The following is a 14,186-nucleotide window of genomic DNA, read 5'->3' on the forward strand; positions in this document are numbered from 1 at the left end:
TGCTGGGCATAGAGCAGTTTTCCTGTTCCCCAGCTTGGCCCTTCAAACAGCCTCAGCATGTTCATCCATTGCAGGGATTTCCCCAGCCACCCTGGTCCTTGCTCTGAATCTCAGCTGCTGCCCTCCCTCCAATGGCCCCAATGTCATTGATCTTGGTGAAATGTCAGATGCAAAGAACAGTTGGCAGCTGACCTTTTCTCATAGGGCAGAGCTCAGAGCGTTACCTATGATGCTCAGTAGCAGAGAGAACCTAAGTGTTCTGGTTTTATTTTTTCTGGACTTTTGTGGAAACTTGAGCCGTGTTTTTGATGTCAGTTTTCCCACCCCTCAGAGATTAGACCTCTTGATTTAATGTTCCCAGTAGTTTTTTTTTTGGAACCAAACCACTTATGGAAGATGTGGGGAGTGGCTACCTCAGGAGGTGGTTTGTGGTGTCTCCTGCTCCTTCTGGTTCTTAGGAGGTGGGCAGTCCTTTGATTCTGCTAATCCAGGATGCATGGAGTATGTCATACAGGGCAGGTTTCCCAACTGGGGACAAAGTGGTGACAAGGCCAAGTTGTCTTAGATACTAAGTGGTTGGATCTGCTATATGTCTTTGAAGGGAGCCTTTTAGGCTGTCCAAGGCTGCCTGAGGTCACAATTGCCTGTTGTAAGTATGGTAGGTGCCAACTCTTAATGGCCTCTGTGTAAAGAGATCACAATAGCCCAGCTGGAGCCAAAGGAGCCCTGTTGACACAGCCACCAATATTTCCACCTGTGGTAGCTGTATCTTTAAGCACACACAATGCACACACTGGTGGACAGGTTTACACTTCTCTTTTCTCATGTGCCTGTCTGTGTCTGCTTCTTTGTAATTAGAGACTGAGTCGGGTCTTTTGTGTCATTGCTTCTGTGATGTGAACAGTTCTGATCTTTGGAAGTACAGGTTCACAGGGCCCTCTTCTAGGTCCTTGTGTCTCTGAACCTTCTGAATTTGTAGGTCAAGTGTGGTCTTGTCTGCAGAGGTGACATACTCTCAATGATGTGTTTGGGCCAAGTCAATGCAAAGCTTTTCCTGAGGCCCAGATGTATGGAAAAGTAATGTAGTTACTTGTCTAATCCCAGGAATGTACTTGGGCAGGCCAGTAATGTCCTGAAGAAACTCAACTCTTTCTCCCTGGAAGGGTTATGGTTATCAATCCCAAGACTGCTGTGTGCTCAATTAGCTGCCTGCTCACTTTGTTCCATTATATATCGTTTTTTTTTGTTTGTTTGTTTTTGTTTTTGCTTTTTCAAGACAGGGTTACTCTGTAATAGCCCTGGTTGCCCTGGAACTCACTTTGTAGACCAGACTATCCTGGAATTCATGGAGATCCACCTGCCTCTGCCTCCTGAGTGCTGGAATTAAAGACATGTACCAACATTGCCTGACTGATGCTTTATTTCTTAATAAACTTAGTTTTCATAAGACATAGCTTGTTCAAGATCTGCTGGCCTCAGCTTTCCAAGTGTTAAAAATTTCTCATCCTCTGGTCCTGTCCCTCAGGATCTGTCATTGTGGGGTGATCTGCTGGTCCAGGTCAACAGAGGTTCCAAGGGATACAAAGTAGACTTGCTGTGCATCCCTAGGAACTGGGCTGTCCTAACAGTATTATTAAGATGGCCTTTTAATCATTTCTTCTACCCTGTCTACTATGTGTAGTCTGGCTTTCGGAATTGTGCCTGCCCTGGAGTGTGGGGCATACTCCCACGATTGGGCCCCAGAAGATTTCAAAAGATCAGCAAGTGGTTGGCCCACAGGGTACTAGAACTGCCTTCAGTGTCAGCATGGAGACACTCCCTTGGGTATAGGGCATGGACAAGGAGTGGCATGCAGTTGACGAGGTAGTAGGTCTATCCTAGGGTCATCATTCCAGTAGACCCTAGATGTTTCACCTTAACTGAGGATATATGGCAGGCTCACTCATTGGTGAGCCTTACTGTGGGGGTCAGCAGTCGGGCTGACACTGGATACTGAGAATGTCCTGGGGGCATTGGAGCAACAAGAGCTTGTGTACCAGACCTACACTAGGGACAGCATGATTGTGACCATCTGGGTGCTGGGTTTGCACTGAAGTCAGTGTTTGGGCATCCCTACAGCATTTCGTAAACCCTGGTTTCTGCATGTGGTCACCTTGTTAGTTTGATATGGGTTTACTTACTGGCCAGTATAAGGGTATCCCCTGGGTACTGGACCTGATGTGGAGGCAGTATGATTTTGGCTCCTTAGTTACTGGGCCTGTACTAATTATAGTGTGCCTGTGGTCCTTTGTATTATTGTCTCACCACGAGCTAACTGTGGGGTTGTCTTCTGGATGCTGGGCCTGAATTAAAGTGCAGGGTTCAGTCAGTCCCCTTGGTACTAGGTCTTCCTGATATTAGTTGGAAATCAGCCCCCTGGATTGGGGGTTGGGCATCAGTGTGTCAAAAGGAGCTGACCACATGTTGACATCAGGGAAGACTCTCTGGGTGTTGGGCCTGCATTGGAGGGCAGCATATGGGCAGCCCCATGGAGATTTTTTTTTCTGGTGGAAGTATGAGAGTGGCAATGTGGGTACAAGAATTGCCTTGAAAATAGTTTCTGGTAACCTCCTATTACTGGCATACCCAGAAGCATCAGGTGGAGGATTACCTGGATACTGGTCTTCACACTGAGCTGCCTGAGTTTGATCACATGGGTACTAGGTCTTTCTGATATCAGAATGCAATTGGTCCCCTGGGTACTCACTGGTCCTAGAGACAGTCTACACTTGGATTACTGAGCACTGAGTCTAGAGTGTGTTCAGCTTGTTTGCCTTCCCATGGGTGTTGAGCCTGTCAGGGGTCAATTTGACTAAGCTCAAAGATATTGCTTCTCTGAAGTCAGCCTAGGGACCACCTCCTAGGTACTGGGCCTGTACTGAGTGAAATGTGTAGATGTCACTAAGCTTACCCTAGGGGCATTGTATGTTTCATTTGTTTCCAATGCTGCAAGGGTATCAGGGCTTAAGTTGGTTTTGAGATGCTGCTCTTGCCATGAGGCTATCAGGCAGTTGACTTCCTGGGTACCAATCTCACATTGGAGAATAGTAATCTGTGAGTTCAAAGGATATCAGTTTGACCTTATAGAAATTTTGTGGGTGGTCCCCTCAGCACTGGGTTTGCCCAGGCTGTTGTGTTGGAGTTGTCCTCTAAGAATAGGACTTGCCCTCTGGGGAGCTTATATATAGTGTCCTGGGTCCTGGGCCTTCCTTAAAATCAGTGTGTGGTCAGTTCCCTTGTTTAGTAGTCTTCCCTGTGAGTAGTGATTTGGCAGCTCTTTCGTTACTGTGTCTGACATTGGAGTAGCATTCTTGTGGTGCCCTGGGTAACTATACCTGAAATGGTACTGATGTTCAGGTAGCCTACCGGGTAAGAGTCTGTCCTAGAGTGTAGCATGTGGGTTGACCTGGGTGACAGTTTTCAAGTAGACCACCGGGAGGTGGGTCTACACTGTGAGTCCCATGTGGTTCCTTGGGTGAAAAGTATTGGACCTCAGGTTGCTGGGTTCCTCAGATGGTTCTATAATAAATCAATCTCACTGTATTAATAGATGCAGAATTAATCTGAGCATAGATTCCCAGGTGGCCCCAGAGGAAGAGGAGAGAACTACGAATGGAACCCATGAGTAGGGGCTTTTAAATACTCCCTGGGGTCGAGCTGCCAATGGTGGGCTTTCTCAGGGGGGCTTCTGGAATGAGGCCACTCCAGGTGAGGGGCCATGTTTGGCACTATGAAACTGGGGTTTGGAAAGGACCCATAGCTGGAGATTCCAAAGATCACAACTCTTTTGGGTATATATAGATATGGGTAGGGCTTCCACCAAAACGTTAAGATGCTTACCTTTTTGCACTAAAGGAAAGCTAACACAGCCTCCAACTCTACATGCTTTCTTATGAATCAAAACAGATCCTGGAACCCAAATCCTCCATGTTGAAAATGGAGGAGGTCCCCACCAACCTGCAGGCAGGTGAGAGAACTGCCTCCTGGCTGTACCGAAACACCTGCCACCTACTAGATGTTGTCCCACCAAGCCCCATTCTGTTGCCCAATCCCAAATATCTGAACATCCTTCCTGTGGTCAGCCCTCCCCTGCAACCCCAGCACTCTACATAGGCACAGGAGCAAATCACACTAGTTGGAATAACAGCAGACTTCATAGGCACACATACAAAGCACACCATTTGGAAGGGCAGGCACAGACACAAGCCCCACTGGTTGGAAAAAAGTGAGTAAAGAATGGTGCAAAATATATTCAATATGGCACCACCAGAATCTAGTGACCCTATAATAGCAAAACCTGAAGACTCCAATGCATCTGAAACACAAGGAACTGGACTTAAAAATTACTTTATGAAGATGATAGAGGCTCTTAAAGAGGAAACGAAAAATTCCCTTGCATAAGATGAGGAAAAGACAAACAAAAAATTGAAAGAAATCAATAAATCCCTTAAAGAAAGCCAATAAAGCCAAGAAAAAACAAACAGGTGAAGGAAATGGTTCAAAGCTTTAGAACTGAAATAGAAACAAAGAAAACAGAAATCGAGAGAATTGGACATGGAACGTCTGGGGAAGCAAACAGATGTAAGCATCACCAACAGAATTCAAGACAAGGAAAAGAGAATCTCAGGTGTTGATATGATAGAGGAAATAGATTTATCAGTGAAAGAAGATGTTAAATCCAATAAATTCCTAACATAAGACATCCAGGAAATCTGGGATACTATGAAAAACCAAACCTAAGAATAATAGGGATAGAAGGAGAAGGATCCCAGCTCAAAGGCACAGAAAACATATTCAACAAAATCATTCATGGTAACTCTCCTAATCTAAAGATGGACATGCCTATAAAGGTACAAGAATCTTACAGAACACCAAATAGGCTGGACCAAAAAAAAGGTCCCCTTACCACATGATAATCAAACACTAAACATACTGAAGAAAGAATTTTAAGAGCTGCAAAGTTTCAAGGCCAAATAATGTATAAAGGCAGATCTGTCAGAATGATACCTGAATTCTCAACACACACTCTGAAATCCAGAAGGTGCTGGACAGACTTTTTACCAATACCTAGGGACCATGTATGCCAGCCCAGAGTACTATACCCAGCAAAACTTTCAATCAACATAGATGGAGAAAACAAGATATTTCATGACAAAACCAGATTTAAACAATATGTAACTGACAATCCAGTACTACAGGAAGTATTAGAAGGAAAACTCCAACCAAAGGAACTCAGTTACTTTGTGGAAAACATAGGCAATACATAATCTTTTTTTTAAAGAAAAGATTTATTTATTATGTATACAATTTCTGCCTGCATGTATACCTGCAGGCCAGAAGAGGGCACAATATCTCATTACAGATGGTTGTGAGCCACCATATAGTTTGTTTCTTTTAAAAGTAAAGAAAAATCAAATTTAGAAATAAAGAAGGGAAAACAAAACAAAACAAATAAAAAAGAAAGAAAGAAGGGAGAGGCAGGAAGCTAGCTGACCAGGTAAAGGAGCTGAGCTACCAGCCAGAGGACCTGAGTTGTATCCTCAGGACTCACAAAGTAGGACAGAACTGGTTGCCTCCTTCTGGCTGTCCTCTGACCTCCATTTTTCATCAGTGAACATATATTTTATGGGAAAAATACATTTCCTGGATACATGCATCCCAGCTTAATCTGAGTCAGGCTCAAGCACTTAATTTTCTATAGAAAGTCTCATCTAAAATGGCAAATCCAGAAGTTAAAAATAGTTGTTAAATTAGAAACGTATGGGGGCTGGAGACACAGTTCCCAGTTTAAGAGCACTGACTGCTTTTCCATAGGACCAGGGTTCAGTTCCTAGCATCCACATGGCAGCCCACAATTGGCTGTAACTCCAAGATCTGACACCCTCACACAGTCATGCATGCAGACAAATGCACATAAAATAAAAAATAATTAAAAAGAAATGTAGGTAAGTGGTAGAGCTTTCACCTACCATGTGTCAGGCCCCAGCAACCTACACACAATGACATAACAGTTTTTTAAGCTTTGATAAAGGAAATGCATTAATGTTAAGGTAAATACATTTACATGTATTTTAAAAATTGACAGTAGGAGAACGAGGCAGAATTGCCACTTTGGAGGTCAGTATAGGCTTCAGAGTAAGATCTTGTCTTGAAAATGATTTCAATGTATTAATTTATTAGGGCCATTGTGGGGCTGCAGAGATGGCTCAGCAGTTAACAGCATTTACTGAGGAGAACTGGGGTTCAGTTTCCAGCACCCATAACTGACTTCAACTCTAGTTCTAGGGGATCTGACATATCTTTTGTTTATTTTGGCTTTTGAGACAAGGTTTCTCTATGTAGTCCAGATTGTTATGGAACTCCCTCTAGACTGGCCTCGAACTCTGAGATCTGCCTGCCTCTGCCTCCCAAGTGCTGGGGTTAGAGGAGTGCACCATTACCACCCTTCATACATATCTATTTTATATAAGCAAAAATAATTTCTAAGAGCTAGGCATGGTAACTTACACCTATAATTCTATCTCAGGAAAATGGGAGCAGGTGAATGTCTATAAATTCAAGGTTACCCTGGTCAACTTAGCAAGTTCCAGGACACCAAAAGCTACATAGAGAGACCTTTCAGCACTTGGGAGGCAGAGGCATGTGGATCTGTGTGAGTTGAAGGCCAGCCTGGTCTATAGAGCGAGTTCCAGTTCAGCCAGGGCTACATGGAGAAACTCTGTCGCAAAACAAACAAACAAAAAACCAAACCAAACAAGCAAAAGACAACCAGGCAAGTATTTATCAGTATGTATATAAACGGTATGTACAAGGACCATCACTATTAATCACATCTTATTTTCATGGCCAATTGTATAGTGGGAAATTACCAATACGGAGTCAGGTAGAAATATAAGGGTATTTAATAGGGAAAAGCCTTACTTACAGAGTGACCTAGCCAGCCGGCATGGCAGCAGTCTGTACAGCAAGTACCAAAATGAAACGGAAGGCGCAAACACAGTCACACTACATCACTCTGACCACGCCCTCACAAACGTGGTCAGGCATACCTGTAGCCAGCCCCTAAGTAGGCGTGGCTACAGCTTCCCCTACAATTCCCCTTTTAGTCTAAAAGAGGATTAAAACTTAACAGTTTAAAGTATCCAAAATGAACAATCATAAAGGTAAAATATAAGAAGATACAACAATCTGCTTATGTCACATCCTAACTATCTATTTTAACTAAACCCTAAAGTCATCTGACAGAGGTATCCAAGCCTGAACACCTCATTCCAATCCCAACCAAAAACAATAGGAAGCTATTCCTAACTAGGTATATACACTATCCTAAGTGACAACAATGGGGAAAGGGGGCGTAGCATCCTCCGAGTTACTTCCTGCTGAAATGGGACGATGACAGTCATGTGGGGTCCTGTAGGAAGAAAATGTTAGTATAGTGAAAGTCTTGAATGAATTGTATCCAGTTCATGTTAGATGGGATTCACTTGATTGAAGATCTCGCTTGAAATCCTCAACTTGATTGAAGTCAGTACCCGAACCTCTGGCCGGAGTGTCAGTTGAAATGGAGCAAGTTGGATCCAGTGCAGTTGAGGAGGTGTGGCCTATTTTCTTTCCAGGGTGTTCAGGGATTGCTGTCAGGCAGGTCTTCATTGGCTGTGTGGGACTCAAACATAAAAAGTTAGCAGATAAATGTTTGCTTGTGTATGTACACATGCTGGGGAATGTAACCATGAGAGCATAACAATTATGAGAGGGTATACACCTTGAGAGAAAGATCCAAGAAAAGACAAAGACAGTCCCCAAATTCTTCTTTTATTCTGTATTACCTTTCTCGATGTGTGGGGCCTTCTTGAGCCCCCCCTCGGGGTTTCCCGACCTTAATGGGTTTCCTTGTATGTCCCTGGTTGATCTACATTCATTGGTCCAGTGTCTGCCCTTACCACATCTTCTACACAATCCAGAAGGCAGTGGCCTTCTGTATGAGGCATTGTTAGAATTCGTTTGTCTAAAATTTCTCTTAGTATGTCCCATTTTATCACAGTTCAAACATCTAGGTTCCTGGAGCCTTCGTGGTCTCCAGGGGAAGGCTCTTCCTACCCAAGGTTCTGGTTCATAGTAGTAGTAACCTCTAGTCTCTTGGTATCTATGTTGACCTCTGTAAGGTGCTTCTCCTTGCCAAGCCCTTACATCCTCACCTCTAGACCTTTTAATTTCCTGTTGCCGTTTTAAACCTTTGGAGATGGCTTCTCCTACCCAAGAACCAGTATCTTGCACATTATAGTCAATGTTGGCTACATACAAAACCCATTCTTCTAGCGGAGCTGATCTGATCTTTAAAGGCAAAAGTATTCTTTTGCATTTAGGGTTTGCATTTTCATAAGCTATTGCATATATAATTGATTGTCTTGTTTCTGGATCTGTTACCTGTAATTCTACTGCCCTAGTTAACCTTTGTAAGAAATCCTGGAACTGTTCTGTAGGTCCCTGTTCTATTCTGGTATAAGCTTCTAGGCGTTCTCCTGGCTCACGAACCTTATCCCAGGCATTTAATGCTGCTTTCCTGCATAGAGACAGTATATCGTCATCATATTCAGCCTGAACCTGTGGGTCAGCATAAATACCCTGACCAAGAAGCTTATCTAGAGGGGCTTCAAAACCTTCCTTTATGCCCTGACGCTCAAGGAGCTTTGCCTCTTCCCTTACTAATGCCTTCCATTGGATTTGGCATGAATTCTCAAGTACAGCTGCTACCAATCGTTCCCAATCTGTGGGTGTCACCCTGTTAAAGGTTGCCCATGAATGTAATAGCTGTTTTACGTATGGGCTATGGAGACCATATGAGACAACTGATTCTTTAATATTCTTAAGATCCTTCAGCTGTATAGGTTACCATTCATAAGCCATCCGTCCAGGAGGGTGTTTCTTAGAAGCTGGCTTTTCTACCATGGTAGCTGGGTACACTAATGGTGTACGAGTAACAACCTTAGAAGAATAGTCATGATACCTAGGTGGAGTAGGTGCCTGGGATTGGAGTGATTCTGTTTCTGAGGCATCCCAATGATCTTTAAGCCTAGCAATGATATCCTTTTGAAAAGTTTCAATCTCCTTAATCATAAAAGATTCCAAGTATGTTAGTGAATCTGTAAATTGCTCTAACTGCTCATCTACATGTTTTTCTAGGTCTTTAATATGATCATCCTTAGGCAGCATCTGGATGGCATGGAAACTGCCTTCTAGGTATTGGAGTCTAGATATGAGGTCTTGATTTGCTGATTTTGAGTCCTCAGCAATCGACCATATGGACCTATGTAATCTCTCAGCCCTGTACTGTAAATTATCTTCCAAACATTCAAATCTAGTCTCAAATTTCTGATCTGCTACCTTGGATGCTTCAATAACTGATTGAATGGCATTGTCCAATTCTTCAACCCTATGGTGGGTATTTTGCACCGTTGCATCTAGTTGATGAGTACCATTGCCTATCTGAGTTTCTAGCTGGCTACAGATATTCTTTAGCTGGTCATGGTCTTCTGACAGCCTAGCCTCTAAGGCCTCAGACATGGAGGATCTCTCTGTGTTTATCTTATCATAAATATGCTGCATCTCATCAGACAGCTCTGTCTTTAGTGTATTGGACACAGAGCCAAGCTTATCATCCAATTTCTGTTCCACTTGCTGCACAATTGTGGTCTGACCTAATCTGTTCTCCAAAACCTCACTGCGTAAAGCTGTTATTTCCTGTAAGTAGGTGGTGAGGTTATCCTTATCCCTATTCCTGAGTCCTCTGGCTAGTAATACTATTTGTACCAGCAAGCTAACTGCCATTATGGCATATAGGCCGGTAATTGGCACATTAACATCCTCCTCATACAGTGAATTCACATAATAAGCAAAAATATTACCAATTTTAGCAAATGATAAATATTCTGCCATAATTTTACCTGATTTCTACTCCAGATGCAGTAAATATATTTGACCAGCAGGTAGCAAAGGCGTTCAGTTAGTTCGTGGCGTTTGGCAGCAGTCGGTCAGCGGTGGAGAGAGGTCACAAAAGCGGCTGTGCTTATCTTAGAGAGTATACGGCCTTGAGGCCGCAACCACTGAAACAGATGCGGCTTTCCCGAAGCAGCCGCCAGGGGAAGCCTCTGCTGAAAGCCGAGGCCTCGACTCTAGGCAGCTAGAAACTGTCTCCGAGCTGGGTGGATGGTTCTGAGCAGCTCAGCTGCAGCGGGTCGGCTGCTAGCCGGGAGCACCTGTGGAGAGAGGGCGCTTTCCGGGCCTAGGCCGCAGGCCCGGTGGAACCCAAATGGGGTGTAGGTTTCCAATATCCCGCTTCTGACAACCAGATATAGTGGGAAATTACCAATACGAAGTCAGGTAGAAATATAAGGGTATTTAATAGGGAAAAGCCTTACTTACAGAGTAACCTAGCCAGTCGGCATGGCAGCAGTCTGTATAGCAAGTACCAAAGTGAAACCGAAGGCGCAAACACAGTCACACTACGTCACTCTGACCATGCCCTCACAAGCGTGGTCAGGCACACCTGTAGCCAGCCCCTAAGTAGGTGTGGCTAAAGCTTCCCCTACACAACTGTGTATCTTTACATCACTGGACACAAGGGTTACTGAATGCTAATTAGTAATTAGTAGTGAAACATGTTTTCAGAGATGAGTATTATAGACTCAATATACTATAAAATAAATAGGGTCTTTCTCCCTTTCTTTCCTTCTTTCTTTCTTTCTTTCTTTCTTTCTTCCTTTTTTTTTTGTTTGAGACAGGGCTGTCATGAAATTCATGCTGTAAACCAGGCTGGCCTCAAATTCTTGCGATCCACCTGACTCTGACTCCTAAGTGCTGGGATTAAAGGTGTACGTACAGCAGCAGCAGCAGCAGCAGCAGCAGCAGCAGCACCAGCACCAGCACCCAGCCAAAGTTAACTTTTTTTTTAAGTAATGGAGTCATAATTTATTAAGGAAGAAAAAACACTCCCCAAAGTAAGAGTGGGCTGGAGAGCTGGAACAAGGCATAGGCTCAAAGACATACTCTAAAACAATTATTTGGGTCAAGTAGGGATTTTGGGACAAGTTCTCAGGAAGCTTAGGTGACCTCAATTCAAAATGTAGGCAAGGATGCTGTTGAAGGTCTGGTCTTCGTGCTTGTATTCCATGTGCAGGAGGTACAGTCATATGACACCACATCTGCAATCCTCTCATTCTAGTGCTTGTTTCTTCAGTTTTCTTGGTTAGAATGGTCAGGAGTCAGGTCCTTCAGAATCTTTATCAGTGAATTTAATCGAGCATGCATTAGCATTATCTTCTCTTTCAGCTCTGCCATCTTTCCTGGTAGAGGCACATTGTGAATATCCATCTCAGATGCACTTACTATTTCCTTTGTTTTTAAGAGACAGCACACCATTTTATCACAGGAAAGGCAGAAGTGACCTCTCAAGGCAGCCAGAGCAACATGGGTGGAATACAGATGAAAACCAACAGGAACCCTACAGAAATTACAGAAGAGAAGATTGTATGTGCTTCATTTGAGAGAATCTTCAATGCCAACGAGACAGGGCTCTAACAAAATGACGTTGTTTGTGATTCTGGAGAAGGCCACGGCCCCGAGGGACCTTGGACCTTGACAGGTCCCAGGCGAGATGCACGGTGTCGGCGAGCACCGCGTGGCAATGTGCGTAGTGGAACACGGCACACCTCTCCGGTTCCAGCCACGCAGGCAGCCACAGGTCGACGGGTGACGTCTCCACCTCAATCCCCGAAGGACCTAGAGGGGAAGACCCTGACACAACCTGAGTGTCCCACTAGATGGAGGTAGCAGCAGAAGGTGTGTCCAGCAATAAATAATCTTAATTATAGCAAATCCCAAAGAAGGGAAACATACACACTACCATCACTATCACCAAAACAACAAAATAACAGGAATTAACACTCACTGGTCAATAACATCTCTTAATATCAACGGACTCAATTCACTACTAAAAAGACATAGACTCATAGAATGGCTACAAAAACAAGATCCATCTCAACTTCAAAGACAGACATCATTTCAGAGTAAAAGGTTGGGAAAAGATTTTCCACTAAAATGGTCATAAGATGCAAGCTGTATAGCTATCCTAATATCTAACAAAAATAGACCTCAAACTAGAATTAATCAAAAAAGATTGAAAAGGACATTTTATATTCATCAAAGGAAAAAAATCCATCAAGATGGAGTCTCACTTCTAAGCATCTATGCCCCAAATACAAGGTCATCTACATTTGTAAAAAAAAAAAAACATTGTTAAAACTTAAATCACATACCAAACCCCAGACATTTATAGTGGGAGACTTAAACATGCCACTCTCACCAATGGACAGGTTTGCTAGACAGAAACTCAATAGAGAAACAGATGTTATGACTCAAATGGACTTAGCAGACATCTATAGAACATTTCACCCAAACAGAAAAGAGTATACCATCTTCTCATTACCTCATGGAACTTTCTCTAGAATTGATCACAAATCTCATGAGCTACAAAAATTAGAATAACCCCTTGTATCTTATTGGACCACCATGGGTTAACAACAACACAAACTACAGAAAGCCTACAAACTCATGGAAACTGAACAACTCTCAAGTGAACCACCACTGGGTCCAGGAAGAAATAAAGAAAGAAATCAAAGACTTCCTAGAATTCTATGAAAATAAATCTGTAACATACCCAAACTCGTAGGACACAATGAAAGCAGTGCTAAGAGGAAAGTCCATAGCACTAAGTGCCCACACAAAGAATTTGGAGAAATGTCACACAAGTGACTCAACAGCACAGCTGAAATCCCTATAACAAAAGGCAGCGAACTCACCCAGAAGAAGTTGAGGGCAGGAAATAACAAAACTCAGGGCTGAAATCAATAAAATTGAAACAAAGAGAATAATACAAAGAATCAATGGAACAAAGAGTTGGTTCCTTGAAAAATCACCAAGAAAGACAAATCTCCATCCAAACTAACTAAAAGGCAGAGAGAAACTATTCAAATGAACAAAATTGGATTAACAAAATAGCAACATACTCTGAAGAAATACAGAGAATCATTAGGTCATACTTCAAAAACCTGTATGCCACAAATTGGAAAATCTAAAAAGAAATGGACAACTTTCTTGATAGGTACCACATATCAAAACCAAATCAAGGCCAGATAAACAATTTAAGCAGACCTTTGGCCCCCCAAGGAAATAGAAACAGTCATTTAAATCTCCCAACAACAACAACAACAACAAAGCCCAGAGATAGATGGTTTTAGCACAGAATTCTGTCAGAATATCAAAGAGTTAATACTAATACTCCTCAAATTGTTCCACATAATAGAAATAGAAGGAATATAGCCAAATTCTTTTAATGAGGTCACATTTACCCTGATACCCAAACCAAACAGCCATGCAACAAAGAAAGAGAATTACAGACCAATCTGACTCATGAACATTGATGCAAAGCTATTCAACAAAATAATGGCAAACTGAATCCAAGAGCACATTAAAAAAATCATCCACTGTGATCAAGTAGGCTTCATCCCAGTGATGCAGGGATGGTTCACCATACAAAAAACTGTCAACGTAAATCGACCATATAAAGAAAGAAAAAAAAAAAACCATGATCATCTCATTAGATGCTGAAAAAGCCTTCAATAAAATCCAACACCCCTTCATAATAAAGGTTCTGGAGAGAACAGGGGACACTCCTAAATATAATAAAGGCAATATATAGCAAACCAACAGCCAACATACAATTAAATAGAGAGAAACTCAAAGCAATTCCACTAAAATCAGGGACAAGACAAGGCTGTCCACTCTCTCCATATCTATTCAATGTAGCACTTGAGGTTCTAGCTAGAGCAGTAAGACAACAAAAGGAGATCAAGGGTTTACAAATTGGAAAGGAAGAAGTCAAACTTTCACTATTTGCTGATAATATGATAGGATATGAAAGGTTCAGGCAGATACCTAGGCAACTCAAAGGGCCCCGTGTTATGTGGCCATGCCATGGCTACGTCACTCTTTACAGGGCTGCATAGGGACTCTGTGCATGCTGGAGCTCCCCCTTTTAAGCCTGTGCCCACATTCCTCTGCTCTCTCTGTTTCTGGTGGTCAGCCACTAACTC

The 14,186-nt window shown here is 42.8% G+C and overlaps 1 pseudogene; it reads right to left on the reverse strand.

Annotated features, from left to right (window-relative positions):
• Positions 1-11,178: 11,178 nt before the first annotated feature.
• Positions 11,179-11,996, reverse strand: LOC118237950 (annotated as a pseudogene).
• Between the last annotated feature and the right edge of the window lie 2,190 nt (positions 11,997-14,186).

The sequence above is a fragment of the Cricetulus griseus genome, chromosome 6, assembly GCF_003668045.3.
Source record: "Cricetulus griseus strain 17A/GY chromosome 6, alternate assembly CriGri-PICRH-1.0, whole genome shotgun sequence".
In the NCBI taxonomy this organism is placed as follows: domain Eukaryota; kingdom Metazoa; phylum Chordata; class Mammalia; order Rodentia; family Cricetidae; genus Cricetulus; species Cricetulus griseus.